At 50.3% G+C, this 15211-nt stretch overlaps 1 protein-coding gene across 1 annotated transcript in view; it reads left to right on the top strand.

Moving 5' to 3' along the window:
• Positions 1-277: 277 nt before the first annotated feature.
• Positions 278-15211, top strand: part of KIAA0040 (KIAA0040 ortholog) — a 34323-nt gene continuing 19389 nt past the window's right edge. The window contains exons 1-2 of the mRNA XM_045983179.1: positions 278-408; positions 693-981. The gene's annotated coding sequence lies outside the window, so the exon portion shown is untranslated. The remainder of the gene's footprint in view (positions 409-692; positions 982-15211) is intronic.

Below are 15211 nucleotides of genomic sequence, written 5' to 3'. Positions count from 1 at the left end.
TGTTCCAGACTGGACCCACAGAAATGAGAATAAAAAGCGAATGGAGGGCAGCTGAGGATAACAGCGAAGAACCTCAGAACTTTCTGCAGGCAGTTTCCCCCTTGGTCTCTGCTCAGACAGCTCAGGTGGTGCAGGGTTGTCCTTACAGCCTTCAGGGAGCAGCACCAAGGCCGCGTGGACCCCCCCACCCCCCACCGCACCCAGTGGTTGACTGAGGCAGCTGGGTGTTTCCGTTCCTCCAGATAGGGCTTGGGAGCCGGCACTGAGCTGGCGCCCGGTCTGTCTCATGGCCTCCCTCCCACATGCCTTCCACTCCCCCTGCCCAGAAGGCCGCTCTCTGAGACAACACTGGGTTGTCTTCACCTAAGCAGAGTTTCCCCGGAATTGTCCCAGGTCCCTGGGAACTTGGTGCGTGTGTAAAATGGACTGAGGACGGGCGCCGCGCGCGGGGAGAGCGCCGGTCCCGCAGGAGGCGTGTTCCGGCTCTGGTCCGGCACCAGCCGGCCGTGGCGGGGCGGGGGCGGGGGCGGGGGCGGAGGGGCGGCGGGAGTCCTGGAGGAGGCCGCGGCGGGGCGGGGGCGCCGAGTCCGAGGGCACCCGCGGTCTGTGGGCCCGGGAGGGGAGCCGGGGCCCAGCCCAGGCGGCGGGAGAGAGGGCGAGTCGGATTCAGGAAGTTGTGTCTCTGACATCAGGGGCAGGACGGAGTTGGAGTGAAACCTCAAAAAATGCGAGGCGTGGCCCGCGGGAGGGCAGAGAGCGCAGAGGGTGCCTTCCTCCAGGCGAGCGGCAGGTACGCGGCGCCCGGCCCCCGCTGACCCTTCCACTCGGCACCTGGCTCCGCGCGGGGGGCGGGCTTCCTCACCCGGACCTTGACCTCACCCGGGACCCCGCCGCTGTCAGACGGGCCTCCGCGCGCGCACGCGGGAGACGGAGACCCCCCTGCGCCAGGGCGCCTGCATGAAGCCTCGGGTGGACTGAGAGGTGAGCCTCCAGACTGTGTGTGTGTGTGTTAACATATCTCAGACTGTGTGTGCGAATACACTTTAACCTGTGTGTTTGACTGCACTTTTAGCCATGTGTGTTAATAGAGCTTAAGCTATGTGTGGTTTAAGTTGCTCTCTTTGGAAGGGAACTTTCAGCTCACTTTCGTTCTTTATAAGGATTGACCAGCCCCAGAGATAAGTGAGATCTAAGGATCCTTTCTAAATAGCCTCTGGGCCCTTCACGACTCTGGTTCTAGTTTGTTTCACTTCTTTCCGAGGGTTCTCTGCTGGCTGACATCTGCTTGGGGGCTGAGTCCAGAGCGCTCCGGGGTGGGGGCGTTGGGGTGGAGTTCCTTTAGTCCAGTTGACAATATGGCCTGTAGGTGCTTTGGGATAGCGGGACATTCTACTTGCTACTGAAAAAGTCAAGGCCTGAGACCCACTAAAAAGCATCTCAGTCCTAGATGTTTCTAAATTATTCTAAGTGAGGCCAAATTTTCAACCGGGCTAAGAAACCAGCCGAAACGAAAATATGGCCTGGAGCCAGAGGTGGAATGGGAACCTGTCTGCTAGCCTCTGGGCCTCCAGGAGACTTACTGTGACACAGATTGCTTCCTAATTTCTTTGAAACTCTAAATGATCCCACTCCCAGCAGCCACCCCCCCAGCTCACCCATGAAGGTAGAATTGAGGACACAAAAAGACCTGTTTCCCCAGTATTTTTAAGAGCTTCGCAGAATACATTGTGTAATAATCGAGTTAAATAAGCTATATACGTTAGCTAGTAGGGACACGTGTCCTGCCTGACCGAAAGGGAAACCAACCCCAAGGTACACTGTCCTAACTTCACGGAGAGGAGACTGCGGGCAGCCCACATGCTAGCTACCCGGCAGGACTTCTCCACCTAGTCTGTTCAATGAGGAAGGGGGAAAGAGTGCACTTGACAAGATCACTCCTTCCTCAGAAACCCCCTCCTTCAAAGCAATTGCATTCCATTCACTCAGCTGAAGTTTGTAAGAATCTGAAGCTAATTTTAAGGAACCCTCATTTGAAAGTCTGGATGAATAATGGGAGAGCCTTGCACTATAAGGAACAGGTCTGAAAAGAACCACTGATGTGTCGTTTGTCAAGTTACAAGGGTCTTACCGTCATCCTCCTACTCTGATGTGCCTTCCTTTTTGCCCAGTGCTGGGCTAGCCAGGCAGCTGTGCAGGGAAATCTGATTGAATCCTTCATTTCCTCTGAAATTCTGGCTCCCCATTCCCACCCAAGATACAATCTAGGAAAGAAATACAGGACAAAACAAATGTTTCTCCGGCCTCTGTACTTGGTCAATATTTAGCCTGTAGAATAAAGAAAGAATGACTTCTGCCCTTTTCTATGAAAACTAAACTCTAGAGAATAATAAACACTGAATAAGTTAAGTCACTGACTTCATCCATTCATACAATAGTTACTATACCTACTGTGTGCCGGGCAGCATGCCAGGTCCTTGGACTCCAAAGATAATGAGATCATTTCTGCTTTTGAGGACCCACAATCTGATAAATGGCACAAGATACAGAAACAAACTATAGTTCGGAATAATACACATTATAGTTGGGGCGCCTGGATGGCTCAGTCCGTTAAGTGGCTGGCTCTTGATTTTGGTTCTGGTCATGATCTCAGGGTCCTGGGATCAATCCCTGCATTGGGCTTCATGCTCAGCAGGAAGTCTGCTTCAGGATTCTCTCTCTCCGTCTGCCCCTCCCCCATTCTCTCCCTCTCTCTAAAATAAAGAAATAAATCTTAAAAAAAAAAAAAAAAAACACAGAATATACATTATAGTTGCAGTAGCTATGGGACACTGAAATGATCCAAAGGAATGAGTGATAAACTCCCCCAGGAATTATCCGGAAGTCAACACTGCAGGAATGATGGATGAGCGAGATGTTGGAAATGACTAGGAAAAGGGCATTTTAGGCAGAGGAAAGAGTATATGTAAAGTCAAGGACACGGTGGAAGAACTGCAAGAAATGATGGTCACAGTACTATACTAAGGAAATCATTTTGGGTGTTCAAGCAGAGAAACGGTGTGGTCAGGTTTGTGTTTGGAGAGAGAACTAATGGCCAGGATGGAAGCTGGCTTGGAGATATGGAAAGCAGAGATAAGGAGGACCTCAACTAAGATCATGACAGTGGGAACGAAGGAAACGGAATGGACGTTAGTGGTGTTTAGGAAGTAGAGTCAAAGTACGTCTCATGACCAAGTCATTGTGGTTAGAGGGGAGTGAGCAGAACAGAGGATGATTATGAGGTGTGGAGCTTGGGGGGGGGGGGGGTGCACTGTGATGTCCAGAATGCAGATCGTATGAACTAAGGGAGCAGTGGCCTTGGAAAGTGGATTGTGGGCAAAGGCATCGATCAACACTTTACACACCTTTAGGTTAGATGTGCCCAGGAGAGGCCCAGGCGTAGACACATGGTAGGTGGTGGTCTACAGATACAGGTCTGGAGTTCAGGGAGAATGGAGGGGGCTCCCATTTAACTGTCCCAAATGATATGCATAAAAGCAGTGTGGAAGGTGGCCAAAGAGCCTGTTAATAACATTGCCAGTGAGACCATGTTAATACTGAAGAGGCTTGGATTTGACTAATACTGATTGGCCTAGAGATATTATTTCCATACTGTATGGTGACTCTCTAGACTTCCAAGGCCTTCCCAGGATGCCTTGAGGGTGATACCTAAAATGTTGGCAAGTATCCTGCGTTAGTGGTACTCAGGCAGTACGGATGCCTTGAACCAAACAAGTGAATCTCCAAGGAATCACTTCACCCTATGAGAAATGCATCCTTTAGTTCAATTTCAAGAGCTGCCAAGACCTCCCCAGAACTCATACCCCAAGCCAAGTAATCGTATCTGTATAGCAGAGTCCTACCATCACTAGAACAAGAAGGATGACTTTCTCAGATGGATTCTAAACCCTCATAGAATAGTACTTAAGGTGTGGCTGCCATGGCCCCGATCAGGAAATCATGTGACCCAGTGTGGAAGGGAAAAAACCCTCAAACTTGGAACTAGACACGCGTGGGTTACACTGGGGGCGCCTGGATGGCTCAGGCAGCTAAGCATCTGCCTTGAGTTCAGGTCATAATCCCAGGAGTCAAGCACTGGGCTCCCTGCTCAGTGGGGAGCCTGCTTCTCCCTCTTCCCCACCCCCTGCTCATGCTCTCTCTAGATCTTTCTCTCAAATAAGTAAATAAAAATCCTTTTAAAAGATGGCGATAATTGTTACTCTCCAGGGCAATAGTTAGAATCAGAACCAAACTGGAAAAGAAAGATACATGTAAAGTGCCCCATAATCTGCAAGTTTGTATAAAAATGTAAGTTGTTTTGTTATTATTACTAATCTTCCCTTTTGAAGCTGCCAGCTAAACGGACTGTGTATGTGTAGGACCTGGGGAGTATCATAGGCCCAGACGTGCAGCTTTTTAACTGCATTATGAAAGTCTCCTTCCGTCATATCGATGGCATGCATCTCTTCTGGCCACTTCTTTTATTCCTGATCTCCAGTAGTCAGAGCCCAAGGACGTAACTGCTCTACTAATGTTTGTGCGGCTTTAGCACAGCACGAGGACTCCTGGGAGCTCGTGGTGAAAGCAGCCAGGATTGCACCTGTCAGCCCCGGGGACACAACCCCAGTTGCACTGAGTGACCTCTCAGGGGGGATGCTGTTTTCCTAATCATCAGCAAGGTGCCAGATAAACCAGCACTGGCCCTGAATCTGAGCATCGGCTGATGACTTGAGTGGAACTGTGGTCCTCTTCTGTCCCAGCCAAGGAAGCCTGATCTAGTCCAACCCCCGTGAAGCTCAAATTTGATGCCAACACCCAAACTTTCGATACAGTCGACTTCTGATGAGGGCTGGCTGCTGATGAGCAAAAGGAAATAACCACAGGCTCAAAGACTTCAAGTGGAAAAACACTTAGAAATGTGCCAGCCCCGCCCCTCACTTCACAGATGAGAACTCAGGTTTGAGAGCTGAAGTGTGTCCCCGGCTCGGCAGCTGATGAAGGGGGGCAGGAGAGGGACCACAACCCAAGCTCTGTCTTTCTCCGCTCAGGACTAGCAGACACTCTCTAGGGTTTCTATCACTGGGACCTTGTGTACCTCATTCGAGAAGACACACACAGGCACTCAGATGCTGGCAGAGATGCAACATGAAAAGACTCCACTTGAGGGCTGAGCTGTCCCCGAGTGGCCTCCAGGGAAAACCAGGAGCGGATCTTCCAGAGAAAGGGGCAGATCTCCTCTTTAAGGCAGTCTCCATACCACACAGATCCCTTCTGTTTCCTTAACTTCTGTCCTTAAACTTCTCAAAAATTTCCAAATACCGGGGCACCTGGGTGGCTCAGTAGGTTAAACGTCTAACTCTTGGTTTCATTTCAGGTCTCGATCTCAGGGTCATGCGATCGAGCCCCTAAACCAGGCTCCGTGCTCAGCATGGCATCTGCTAGAGATTCTCTCTCTTTCCTTCTCCCTCCTCCTCTGCCCCCTTCCTTCCCTCTCTCAAATCAATAAATAAAACCTTAAAAAAATAAAAATGCCCAAATACCCCTCAAAAAGGGAGATTGCACTGGGTGCCTTAATTAACCGAAACCCCTTTCATGTTTTATTAAACTTGTCAGGAAGATGGTTTTGAAATGAGTGGACAGGTCATCATTAAATATCAGATCCTGATTCACACGTCCCCATTCCATGAGAAAGGCTCCAGGTGAATCACGGGAGTTGGGGGGACCCATTCCAGGCACTTTAAGAGAGAGAAAACAGTGGCAGATAGACTTTTTTCCCCTCTCCAGGCAGCAAGAGGAAAATCAACAGCCAGTTCTTTGAAGGGCGATCCCCAGGGCCACAGACCAGCTCAGGTTTCTGACTTTTCCACCCGCATTGGCCTGAGCCATCTGAGCAGAACACCACCTGGGAACGTGAACGGACCTCAACGTAGCTGAGTTCCAAAACGAACCTCACACAAACACAACATTTCTTTCTCAGGGCAACTCCCAAGGGACCATGGCAGTGTCCAAACCAAATCCTGGCCCCTGGCAAGAGACTTACTCCAACGATCGTAAGCGAGCTGCCCCATGGAGCTCGTTGCTAAGAAATGAAAGAAACCCTAACCATTGCTGTATTTCTTGGTCAAATGGTAGATTGTTTCTAAGCCATTGCAGGCTTGCCTTTGCTCTTAACTGTACAATGTCTTCCTCCTAGGATGTTTTTCAATTGACTTTTATTCTCCTCAAACACACTCCTGATTTCAAAGCTGGTTAGGCTTAAGAAAAGCCCATCGGGAGCTTCTTTAGTTTTCCAAGCAAGTCCTAAAAGAAAATTGGCAGGAGAGAGGGAAAAAATGTAACAGCAATAAGGATGGTTGCATGTTATAATACTTTCAGTCTTCAAATTGTCCTGAGAACACAGGACACGCACAGGTTTCGAGGTTGGTGCAGAGGCTGGGTGTTAAAGTCGGTGGAAGAAGCCATGGAAACTGCCAAGTTCCATTAGCTGTCGTGTTATGGGCACAGGAGACACACAGTGGGCATGCTGTGTCTTAACCTGCATGACATGTGACTCTGGCCATCGTAAACAGAGAAGAGAATGATTTAGTACAAGTCAGGAGCTTGCTTTTCTCTCCCTGACCCAAGTGAGGTCCTGAGTCTCTATCCTTCTGGTCCTGGTTTCCGAATTCTGGCACCTTCTGTAGCTCCACCACGGGGACAAAGTATGTCCCCTGAAAAAGCTTTCAGAAGCCCTTTTGCTCAAAAAGCGCTGGCCATAGCCTGCAGTCTCCATCGGGCCACCCATGCACAGGGGCCTAAAATCCCCCCAGCACTCACAGCGGGCAAAGTCCCCTTCCCGGTGATGTGGGACTGGGAGAGAACAAATGTACAGGGAACCATTTGTTGGTTCCCTCACACTTTTTGTGTGCATGCTAGGCTCTCGAGAGCCGTTTGTTGAACAGTGGAGCTAAGAATTTGAGGCAGGCAATCTGACAGCCCCCCGCCCCCCTCCCCCACCAGGTTGCTTTATGAGCACGTCAAAATTGTTTATTCAGCATTATGGGACAGAAAAGTGGCAAAGCTGAAAGGAAACCCACCACTTTGAAGGCCAGCCCTACAGACTTACCCCATCTGTCAAGCCTATTTCTTGTAAATGACTGAGGTTTACACCCTCCCCCCTCTCTCTCTGCCTTCCACTCGTGACCTCAAACCTTCCCTCCCTCCCAGCCCGCCATCTGCTCTGCAGCGATGACCAGCACTGCACAGCAGAGCTCTACAGGAAACGCTCCAGCCTCATTGCCAGGGTGACCCACACTACCCCATCATGAAACGGCCTCTGGGAAAGAGCAGCCCATTTGCACCCCACACCATCCAGACGTGACCTGTTCCGAGCTCTCCTGGTTTCTGAAGGAGAAACTCGGTTCCTGTCCTGCGGGGATGTTTGGCCCAACACCTTCTCTGGTTCAGAAAAGAGGCCACGATGTGCCGAGTGCCTCAGGATACTTGGTGATCTCCAACTATCGTGCCCTTGGTAGATTAGAATGAGGATATTATTGACATCTCTGAGGAGGAGCTGCTTTTTATTGCATTTGCACAGATTTTCACAGCTGGCCACGGAAAGACTATCTCACTTCCAGACGGAAACACTGCATCCCCCCCACTCTGTCTGGGATGAGGGAAAAGGACACAGTCACAGAGCATGTGCCGCATGGGGAAGGAGGTCTCATGTCCCTGACGGACATATTCCAGGAATAAGTTTTCAGTGGTTTAAAAAATATGATTGCTTCAACAACAAATACTTAAACCATTGAGATATGTGGTCATTCAACATTTGGTATTGTAATGAATGAATAAATACACACTAGAAAGAATCCATGCCCTTTTATACTACTTAATTGCTAATAAGAACACCACCATTTTTTCCCATTTACCGTCTATTAGCTTTCAAGAAATTTTGCATGATCTCTTCCCACAATTTTTTGGGGAAGGTGAAGTTCACATTACATAAACTTAACTTTCTTTTCTTTCTTTTTTTTTTTCTCTTGAGAGCAAGAGAGCATGCATGTGAGGGCAGGGGCAGAGAGAGAGGGAGAATCTTAAGCAGACCTCACACTGAGCATGGCGCCCGACGCTGGGGTCCATCCCAAGACCCTGAGATCATGACCTGAGCTGAAATCAAGAATCAGACGCTTAACCTACTGAGCCACCCAGGCGCCCCAAACTTAACCATTTTGAAGTGAACAATTCAATGGCACTTAGTACACTCGTGATGTTGTGTAACCACTGCCTCTGTCTAGTTCCAGAACATTCCCATCATTCCAAAATAAACCCCTATCCCCATTCAACAGTTACTCCCCACGGCTTCCTCTTCCCAGCCCCTGGCAACCACGGATCTGAATCCCGTCTCTCTACAGTTATTGATTCTAGATATTTCATATAAGTGAAATCCTACAGTATGTGGTCTTTTGCATCTGGCTTCTTTCACTTAGCGTGTTTTCCAGATTCAGCCACGCTGTAGCCTGTGTTGGTGTTCTGGGCTTTTTCGTGGGTGAATAATATTCTATCATGTGTGGCCATCAGTTTGTCTAGTCACCTGTTGAGAGACATTAGGGCTGTTTCTGTTTCTTGTCCGTTGTGAGCAAGCCTGGACGAGGATTTGTTTGAGCACCTGTTTTCGGTTGTTCAGGGTAACCTGCCCAGGAGTAGAATTGGATCTTATGGTTATTCTATGTTCAACATTGTGAGGAACTGCCAAACTCTTTCCTCTTTCCCGCATTTTTATCAATAGCCTTCCTTGATGGCAACAAGCATCTTAAGTAAGCATACTTTCCCATCCCGAGCCTCTTAATTTGTGGCCTTTGATGTTGTGCTTCAGTGAAGGATTGCAAATCCTGCTCCTTGTTGTCCTAGAGATGGAGTTATTTGGAACTTGATAAAGAAAATATTTGGATAAACTATAAACTCTTCTTGGTGTGACTGAGGAGGAAGCCAGAGCTGACAACCACACCATCCCTGGAGCACGGTCTGTGGCGTGGCGGGCATTGTGGGAAGGACTTCGCCGACTTCCTCTCGCTCAGTGCTCAGGACGGCTCCCCTGTTGGGCCCATTTTACAGATGAGAAAACTGAGCTCTCTCCCAAGAGCTAAGTGCTCTTCCCGTGGCTCCAGATGATTATCCATTAGCCTCTCCTACAAAGAAACTCTGCAGGTTTCCTGCCAGTGGTGAATCAGGAGCTCATGGTCTATCGTGATGGATGAATAAAGAGGCAATTAGAATACAGTGTAATAGATGCCATGAGAGGTGTCACAACAGGGACTCGGGGACCAAAGGAGGACCATTCAGCCCAGCTCTGGGTGACAGACTTCCCAGAGGAGATAAAATCGAACTGTATTACTTTATGTGGAAACTTTTCTGACCCTTGGTAAGGTTTGGCTCTCCCCGATCTCCCTTCGGTGCCAGCATCTGGTGATTACGTTCTCAGGGTGCAGGGCCTGGCACATGGTAGCTGCTCATTAAACACAGGCTAACAGACACGAGTGCTTCTGCAGGAAGAGCTTCCAACCCCTGTCACACTGTTATGTGACTCCTATACCTCGGGCCTACGTTTTGTCTCCCAGGCTTTCTCCATTCAATATAGCCTGGGGATCAGGGGAAGAAGATGAAGAAAGGCCTAGAATGGCTTTTGTGGTTCTCTCTGCATCTGCACAGGCTCTGTGTCCATGCACGAGAAGACAGGAGAAGAGAGGGAAGAAGGCTGGGGAGAGGGTGGGTGGTTGAGCAAAGGACATTATGAAGAGATCTTGGCATGCCCCGGTCAGGAGGCTCTAGGGTTGCATGGAATTCTGAGGAAGAAATGAAATGAACTGGTAAACCACTTTCTAAAAGCGTAATTTCTCCATCCATCTCAAGATGGTATGGTTGCTTCAGTGCCTCCTGGGTGATGGCTGTGCGGGGTCTGGGGGTTCCCTCAGCCAGCAGGTACAAGAAGCAGCAGTTTCATGGGAAGGTCTGTCTCCCCAGTGGGTAATTCTTGCCCATCTGTACCAGAGATCATCCGTGCGATCTAGCTGCCGTCACTTGCCTTCGGTCAGTCACCTCAAGCTCCTGTTTGCAAAAGGAGAATTGTAAAAATTCTTAGGAGGCCTGGAGGCCTCGCTCTAGAAGGCAGAAGCTGCCCCAACGTGACTCCGGCTGCCTTTCTGTACACATTTCTTAAAAACTTCGTGTGTGCCTGGCATGATGCTAGACACCACAGGGAATTTAAAAAACAAAACTGGAGAGCAGGCTGGCACAGATCCCACCTTCCACCTGGGAGGCTGTAAGCACCTGGGAGCGAATCCAGGCCCTCACATGCGTGGCTCTGAGCAACAGCCTCTTCCCTGGGGTGAGAGTCCCCTGGGATCTCAGGTCACAAGGGCCACCACTCAGGTTCGGGACTGTGCCACTCTCAACATCCCCGATGCCCACCGCGTCCTCGGGTCGGCGGCCTCGCCAGGCTCTGACCCACTGGTCTAACCATAAACTGTTCCTCTGGGCTCCACCCCAAGTGTGGAAGCACGACCCACAGCAAGACCTTCTTGTTCTGCCCAGGGGTCCTGGACCGCTCCACCTGCTGTAGCCCGACCTGTTATACCACCTGCAACCTGGCCTGGCAGAGGCCTCTAGAAATCACATGTGAGATAGGCAGGCTCAGGGTTGAGCACCTATGATGTGCCAACAAGAAGCAAGGGGGATTCCTGGAGGAGAAGCTCTCTGGTAGCTTCCAGGCCAAGTGGGACTGTAGGCGTGACACAGCTTCTGTGTCTGACCTCTCTGGTAATCTCTCCCTCGTCCGGGGAGGGGGGGGGGCGGGGGCAGGAGAGGTGGGACAAAATTTTCAGCTCTGGTAATCTCTCTATAAACCATGATTCCAGAGAAAGCCCCTAGGCCACCAAATCCTCCTTCTCTCACTCCCAGCCACCAGGGTCTGCACAAGGCTCGTCTTTGCTGAGGTTCCACAAGACAGAGCACTCCTCGGTGGATGCCCCAGGGGCCTGGTGGACCTAACATTTATTGAACATCTACTTTGTGCCAGGCACGGTTTTGCTGCATTATACAGATTATTTAGCTCCTTTGATTTCCACAGCAGTCCTGTGATGCCATGGCTCTCCTTACCCTCATTTTACCGTTGGAGAAACAATTTCTGAGGTGAGGCAGCCAGTGAATGGAGGAGGGGCCGGCTTTGACCCCCGCTGGTGTCCCTAAAATAGTACTGCAGGAGGCATGGGGGTATGGAGAGGATGAGCTGTGGAACTAGAGAGCCACAGATCAAACACAATCTGGCCACTGGTCACCGGTCACGTCTACCTCATGGGTTTCCAGTTCTCAGCCTCTGATGTAGGTCTTGCCCCTCTTGGGCAGACATCTTGTTTGGTTTCCACAGACCTTGTGCTAAACATTAGCAGTATTGTTACATGGGTGGGCTAGCTACTGAGTATGTGTGTGTGTGTGTGTGTGTGTGCAGAGAGAGAGAAAGATGCCTTTGAACTTCTGCCAGCTGGAACCAGCTTTAGTTACGCTTGTGACCCCAGATTTGAAATCGGGATTAGTACCACATTTAAGAATACAGAGAGGAATACAGTGTGGCTGGAGCCGGGAGAGAAGGGGGCCGAAATCACTAGCCTCCTCAAGTTTCCTTACACAATAATCTGCCTTCAAGGTTGGCCATGGAAAACACCGTCTGAAGGGCCTTGGGCCCCACGCATCACCAGCCACTCTCAGCCCTGACCTTGGGCCTTCAAAGCAGAAGAGGCGAGGAGGCCTGGGACAGGAGAGAAAGTTTCCCTGTCGCAGGCCTCCTTCTCAAGCCAAAGCCGGGAGGAACCCTTGCCCTGGGGCCCTGGGCCGGGCTGCTCACTGGATTGGCAGGGTTAGAGTATGAGGCTTGGAGACAGGCGAAGGGCAGGCCGGGCTGGAGTGAGGTGTTTGTGTGTTGCCATGGTAACAGTAGGAGGTTGGAAGGTGCCAGATCTGGGCCACCTTGATTGGATTCTTCGTCTGAGCCAGCTGTGCTTTCTCGAGCTGCTGGAATGCCTTTATTCCCAGCCTCACTACATTTAATCATCCTGCTCTCCGGGCAGATGCCAAGCCCAATCACACCTTCCTTGGAGCCTTGCCGGGGTCTCTCATGGAATTGACAACTTCCTCCTTGCTGCTGCTTCCATAACCCCTTGTTTGCCTTTCCCTGCGGATCTTAGCTCGTCCTGCTTCGTGGTGCTTCTTCTATGCTCCTCCGTTGCCCCAACAAGAAGTAAATTCCTGAAGTCCACGGTCTACTTTAGTTCAGCTTGGAATTCCTTACCAGGTAGTTAGCCCATTTCTGCTTCTTAGGAGGCAGCATTATCTGGAAAAGCTAGAAAGGAGAGAAGGTCCTCGTGCACAGGGTAGCTACTGGACATGCGTGCGGTCAATTCAATTTGCTGCTCTACTCTGGAGAGTGGAGATGGCAGGTCTTGGCCCCTTCAGCCCCAATTGTGTCAAGAACGCAGGCTCGGGGAAGGAAGGAAAGAGCTAGCAAGGGGAGTCTCTCCCTCTAGGAAGAAGTAGGGGGCGCCCTTTGCAGTAATCACAGAGATGTACATTGAGAGTGCTACACACACGCATCCTCTCTCCTCCGTCAGCCTGGCAACCAGAAATTGCCAGATGAAATGTACAAGTCATGTATACCAAAGTGTGTCAGAAAGACATCTAACCGGGGCTTTTCAAGAGCACGGTGGTAGGTCGTAACATTCAATATGGCACCCTGTGAGGTCAAGTGCAATCTCCATTTGGGCCCACCGGTCACTGCTGTCATCTTGTTTCTTGCCACTGATAGCCCAGCTGGACATTCAGAAATAGCCAGTCACCCAAAGAGGCCTGCAGAGCTTGCCAACACTCTGGAATGTCCGAAGCATCTGGCACGTAAGCACTCTGAGCTCCCGCTGAAACCCTGTTCCAGACCCGGATTATCGAAAATCCAGTTGGTGGATTTTCTTCTGAGTATCTTCTTCCTTCTGACCACAGTGCTGTGTGTGAACCCAGAAACCAGCATGGCAGAGAGGAACGTGCACTGGATATTTGGGGGAAGAAGAATGACCACATCATCCTTGATCATCTATGAGACCTTGGGTGTTTAACCCAGGGAGTCTGTTTTCTCACCTATAAAAATGTCCATTCATTAATTCAGCAAATATTTTCCGAGAGCAAACATGTCCCAGATGCCATAATAGAAATAGATTCTGTCTAGAAAGGAAGACAGATGATTAAATCAACCATTAGCCGAAAGCAGGTATGGACTATGGTTAGCAGTATGAGGACTGGGCGGGGGGCTCTCACCTTCATGAGGTCATGGAAGGCTTTCCAAGGGGAACCATATTTCTCTGAGACTCCAGTGAATAGAACCCCGGAGATTTGGTGGTAGTGGCTGGAGTGGGATTGGGGAGGACTGGGGGTTCCAGAGGGAGAAGCTTTTTGAGGTCCCAAAGCAAGAGAGGGACCACAGAGGTCAGGGAGTCGGAAAGTAAACTGAAAAGATGACAGGTCACCATCGTTTGCCCCGCTCTCAAGACTTCATAGGACTTAGTGCAGTGCCGACAACATCACCCTGGGAAACCAGAAGACTGCAACCCTGTCTGCCCTTGACCGCTAACCAGCTTTGCAATTTTCAACAAATTTTGAACAAATTTCTGCTCCTTGGTTCATTCATCTGTGAAATAGGGCAAGAAATTCCTCCTCTCCTTACGTTACTGTAGGTTGAGTAAAGAAATGTTCGCAGAGGCCCTTAAGAAATTAAAACGAGTTCTAACTGCAAGGTCTTTGATAGGACTTCCCCCAGTCATAAATAAACACAAGCCCATCGGGGCATCAGTTCTCAGACTCGAGAAGCGAGCGCATTAGGGTTTTATCCCCACCGCCCGCATTCCCAGGGGATCACGAGATAAATTGTAGTTTCTTTCCGATGGGCTTGGTGATATTTCATTTCGGTTCATAATCAGATTTTGTGCAAGAAGGAAAGTAGGCTATTAATAAAACTTTGTTTTTAATTGTAATGTTGTTGATTACTGAGCCTGGCTGGAAAGGGCAGACTGTCTGTGAGCCCAGGAGTGGGGGCTGACTCCTGCACCATCCCCGACTCCGGCCACCGCACACTTCAGATGACCAGAGGGTTCGGGTTAAGAGCTCATGGCCTCTGAAACCCTGATTCTGCCATGTCTCCCCAACTTTCAGGGCCTCCCTGGCACCCGTGACAGCGAAACTGGGTTCAGCTTCAAAGCCCTCTGCAGTTCCCCCAACCCTGCCTGTACCACTTCATTCCCCGCTCTTCCTCAGGGGGTTTCTGTGTGTGCGGGCCTCTCACCTGTACCCTTGCTCACCCCAACTTCCCTTTCCCCACCCAACCGACCGACCTCCCTGTGACGAGGACATCCCGTCCTCGCAGGAGTCAGCACAGCCTCCCACCCCAGGGTGCAGGGGAGCTCCCGCTTCAGACCCAAGCTGGCATGGATCCCCCTCCCTCCTAATGGTGTGTACACTTTGGCATTTTCTGATATTTACTTTAGCCTCTAACTGCCTTTATTATATTTGAAAATTATAACTTGGAAGAGCATTTGCAGTTTATAAAAGAACTATGCATATTATTGTTTGACTTTCAGAGCGAGGCTGAGGGGGCAGGAAGTCGGTGTGATTATGACCTTCCCAACTGCAAAGGTGGGGGGGCCTCACGGTTGGGGGGGGTGCAGGGATCTGCACGGTCTCTGTTCCCTGACCTCTCCCAGGGTGGGGACCTCCATACACCTCTGTGCTCCTCCAGCACTGACTGGATCACATAGTAGTTTCTTAACTAACGTTTCTTGAGATGAAATCCACATGGACTACAGGAAGAGTCATTCAAATGGCAGCTTTTATTGGTGGAAATAGTTGCTGTAAGTTCTGCCGGCGTCTTCACATACAAACAATGAGACACCTGCGACATTGCTGGTCTTAGGGTGACCCCGTCAACAACCCAAGGGAGACTCGCACACATTCCATCCAAACCTCTCCCCCCACCCCACCCCGGGGTCAATCCAAGGGCAGGCACAGACGCAGGTAGCACTCCCTCTGCTCTCACCAAGCAGCTGGGCCCCAAGGCCTCCTGGCAAAGGATGGAACGCGCTTGTCAGAACTTGCTTAGCAGGGTGGA

This window comes from Meles meles, chromosome 17 (genome assembly GCF_922984935.1).
Source record: "Meles meles chromosome 17, mMelMel3.1 paternal haplotype, whole genome shotgun sequence".
In the NCBI taxonomy this organism is placed as follows: domain Eukaryota; kingdom Metazoa; phylum Chordata; class Mammalia; order Carnivora; family Mustelidae; genus Meles; species Meles meles.
This window is presented reverse-complemented; position numbering and strand designations above follow the sequence as displayed.